This window comes from Oratosquilla oratoria, chromosome 18 (assembly GCF_046742065.1).
Source record: "Oratosquilla oratoria isolate Oo_2021 chromosome 18, ASM4674206v1, whole genome shotgun sequence".
Taxonomy (NCBI): Eukaryota; Metazoa; Arthropoda; class Malacostraca; order Stomatopoda; family Squillidae; genus Oratosquilla; species Oratosquilla oratoria.
This window is the reverse complement of record NC_134794.1, coordinates 49,965,581-49,970,217: the sequence shown is the minus strand read 5'-3', so window position 1 is coordinate 49,970,217 and position 4,637 is coordinate 49,965,581.

Below are 4,637 nucleotides of genomic sequence, written 5' to 3'. Positions count from 1 at the left end.
TGTAACTCAGAAGTCTTTGAATACCTTTGCAATCTATCAACAGACTTTGTTTTAGCAACTTTTCAAAGTTCGGTACCTGACTGGTGCTCATGTGCTTCGTGGAAAAACCTGCACAGGTAAGAAATGTTATGATATAAAGAAATAAAGTAAAGGTAAAATAATAACGTGAGGGATGTGATACCGTTGACAGTGTCTTGCAACGTACAAAGGGGAAGTGTCTGAGGGTAAGATGACATTCAGCTTACGAGAGAAAGATGATGTAAGGATAAAGAGGAAGTTATTGCGAACGAAGAGGAGATGAAGAGAGATGAAGGGAGAGAAGAGTAAGGTGTCCTAGAGTGGTAGTGGAGGGGGAGGGGAGATGAGGGAAAATGAGAGATGAAACCGAGCGAGAGGGGGAACATGGTTTGGAAATGGATTGAAAAAGAGATGATGAGGATAGAAAGAGGAGGAGTTGGCCTTGGTTAGAAAAAGAGAGAAAAAAAATAAAGACATTTTCTAGAAAAAAAGATATATTAGAATCAAAGCTAGAAAAGGAAATGAAAGAGAAGACAAAAGGGGGAAATTGTTAGAAGTGAAAAATGAAAAAGGAGAGGAAAAAGATAAGAAAAGATCAAGAAGGAAAAGAAACTGAAAAATATTGTAAAAGAGAGAGAGAGAGAAGAACAAACGACTTCGGTTATGAATTTTTGTTTTTCAAATTTCCGAATGTCGAATTACTTTCTCGTCATATAGTCAAAATCTGAATGACGAACTAAGAGGACTTATACGAATTCCAAACACATTGCTGAGATGTTCTTACGGAAGTCTTGAATTTTGTAACTGAAGTCATTTCTATTCAAACGAAGTAGCAAAAGCAAGCAGCTGGATAGCTAGTGTGCCGCCACCTTTAGACTCTCAATCAGTCCCATAGCCAAGGAGGTCCAGGTTTGACCCTGGATACCCAAGCAACTTGGGCAAAGGTGGTGGCTTTGACCGCTGCAAAGCTCCTCACTTATGGTCGAATATGACGGTTCAGGGAAAACAAAGAGTAAAAGGTATGCTTAGATAATGGATATTGTAGACATTCTCAATGTATATGTATATATATAAATATATATATATATATATATATATATATATATATATATATACATATATATATATATATATATATATATATATGTGTGTGTGTGTGTATGTGTGTGTAAGTATGCATATGTATGTGTGTGTATATGAATGTGTGTGTGTGTGTATGAATGTGTGGATGTGTGTGTGGATGTATACACCCATCTAGAGAGTTAATCCCATGCCTTAGGAGAAGACCTGAATCAAACTAATTATAGATTTTCCATACTGCTCAGTCCTCCTCTTTATGTTTACAAACATTCCGAGATCGAGCGTGGAATTCGCCTCATGTGAAGAACTCATCAGCGGAAGACGAAGGGCCACAGGAAGGGAAGAAGAAGAAGAAGAAAAAGAAGAAGAAGAAAAAGAAGAAGAAGAAGAAAGTGGTATATGCTAAGTAACCAGACGCAATTACTTTGAATTCTGGAATTATCTCGTGTTGGTTTTCTGTGCATGTACACATGCATACTAGATCTGTTATATATTGTGTATATTTGTGTGTGTGTGTGTGTGTGTGTGTGTGTGTGTGTGTGTGTGTGTATGTGTGTGTTTACCTCACCTCCTTACCATTTTCCTTTTAACTTCCCCTTTCATATTTACTCTCTTTTAAGACACTCCTCATCCTCCCCTTAGTTACACCTCACCCTTCCCTCAGCCTCCCCTCAACCCTCATCCTCCCCTCAACCCTCCCTTACCCTCAACCCTCACCCTCAAGCTTCATCCTCCCCTCAACCTCTCCTCAACCTCCCCTCACCCTTCCCTCGTCTTCATCTAAGCCTCCTCTCAACCTTCCCTCGTTCTCATCCAAGCCTCCCCTCTCCCTCAACCCTCACCCTGCCCTCAACCTCTCCCCTCAACCTCCTTCTCACCCTTCCCTCACCCTCCTCCAAGCCTCCCCCTACCCGGTCCTTTAATCATTCATCGCCATTCTACCGAGGACCTGGGGTCTTTCCATTAAGTGAACAGGTTCCTGTGGGCGGAGGCGCTTTCTGAAGTCCTCCGCAACATCCTGGCGTGAGACGACGTCCGGGAGGAACCGTTGATCCTTTGCTTGACTCCTCAACGTGTTTCCCGTGTCAGTCAATCCTTCAATCTCTATCCCCTCTTGTCCCCGAACCCCTCACCCTCCGGGGGAGATTCGCCTTTGGGAAGACTGTAATGATTGAATGAGTGTTTGAACATGTGTATACACACACACACACACACACACACACACACACACATATATGTATATATATATATATATACACACATATATATGTATATATATATATATGTATACACATATATATATATATATGTATATATATATATATACATATATATATATATGTATATATATATATACATATATATATATATATATATATATATATATATATATATGAGTGTGTGTGTTTTTTATTCTCTTTTCATTTGATTCTTTGACTTTCATAATCCAACACTCTTCTGTTCTTCCTGTCGTTACTTGGAGTATCTTCTACTCCGTTTATTTATTCCATATTTATTTCTGTATTTATCTCTTCCTTCTCCTCCTCCTACTCTTTTTCCTTCTTCTCTTTCTCATCCTCTTCCTTCTACTCCTTCTATTTCTTCTCTTCCTCCTCTTCCTGTTCTTCCTACTCCTCATCTTTCTTCTCTTATTCCTATTCCTTCTCCTCCTCCTCCTCCTCCTCCCCTCCTCCTCCTCCTCCTCCCCTCCTCCTCCTCCCCTCCTCCTCCTCCTCCTCCCTCCTCCTCCTCCCTCCTCCTCTTCCTACTTCTCTTCTTCCTCCTTCTCCTCTTCCTCCTCTTCCTCCTCCTCCTTCTCCTATTCCTTGTCATCATCCTCCTCCTTGCAAACCCATTTTCCTTCTTCTCCCCTCCCCTCCCCTCCCCTCCCTCTCTTCTTTCCTTTCATTTCTCCTGTCTTCTTTGGACACATTTCACCATTCCTCTCCCTTTATGCCTTCCTCTTCTTTTCTTTCTTTTATGTTCGAAAGAGAAGGACGCTTCTACCCTCTTTTTCTTTTCTTATTCTTCCATTCATATTCCTTTATGTCTCTTTATATGCTCTTTCTTGTCAGTACTCTCTCATTCTCTCATTCTCCACTGTTTCATTGTGTCTTTCTCCACTCTCCTCTCTTCTCCTTTTCTTTATTTTCTTCTATTTCTTCTTATATTGTTCCTTTCTCTCTTTTTTTTTCATTACGTTTGTACCAATATTCCAGAGACCTTAACTATTATTGTTATTGTTTTTATTATATCATTATTACTATTAATGTTAATATTATTATTATCAATGTTATTATTATCGTCATTTGATTAATCATTGTTATTATTATCATTGTTATTATTGTTGTTAGTATTATTTCTGTTGTTGTTATTGTTATTATCATTTCATTTTATCTCAAATTTATGTAAAAATACATTCAACCCAACTTTCTGCTCAGAAATCTCCATTTTATCAAAGAATTCGAGAGAATTATAGAAAATTGCGAAACCCGTGAAAAGACACAATAACAGCTCATGAATATCTTCGATTTCTAAATCTTTCTAATCCTAGATTAGGAAGCGTAAGTACGAACTAGACGAATATAAATTATTCTCATGTTCTAGTTTCTAAATCACTCTGAACCTAGTCTGGGAGGCACTGGTAGACGAATACAAGTTATTAATATGTTCTGGTCTGTTGCTGTCTTTCATAGAACGGTACCTGAAGTGGAGACTTCAGCAAGATTGGAGAGTCCCTGAAACCTGAAGGCGTATGAAAAATCATAGGTGGTAATATACTTCGATGGGGTATGAGACTGCATGAAAATTATTAGTGACAAGCCCCTGGACCTGGCTTCGCCAGGTGTGCTTGGGCTACGGCGTAGCTCGCTTCGCTTCGCTTGGCAATATTTCGTGAAGATTCTCTTAGCAATATTTCGTAAAGATTCTCTTGGTAATATTTCGTAAACATTCTCTTGTTAATATTTGGTAAAGATTCTCTTGGCAATATTTCGTAAATATTTTCTCATTAATATTTTATTAGTGATATAGTGAGGAAAGATGGAGTCAACATATAATGGCTGGTCATATGTATTACTTATTCGAGTATAGAACTCAGTTTGGGTACGTGATATTCTTGAAATTGAAAACAAATTTGCCTTTCGTTTTTTTTTTTTCTTCTTTTTCATCTGCCAATAAGCTCTCAGTTTGGGTACGTATGCTTTTCATACAAAATTGCCGTTCACAAATACATACATATACTGTATACCGTGTATTATATATATATATTGTCGGAAAATTTCAAACACTGGACTCGGAGTAACAGAATTTACTACCGGCGTTTATATATACAGTATATATATATATATATATATATATATATATATATATATATATACATATGTATGTATATATATATATATGTGTGTGTGTGTGTGTGTATGTTCCTATGTAGCTCTTGTTTGTCGAACTTATTCATTTATCTATCCATGTTATTATTTTCATTATCATTATTGTTATTGTTCATACTACCATTAGTATCGATTGATTCATCTGTT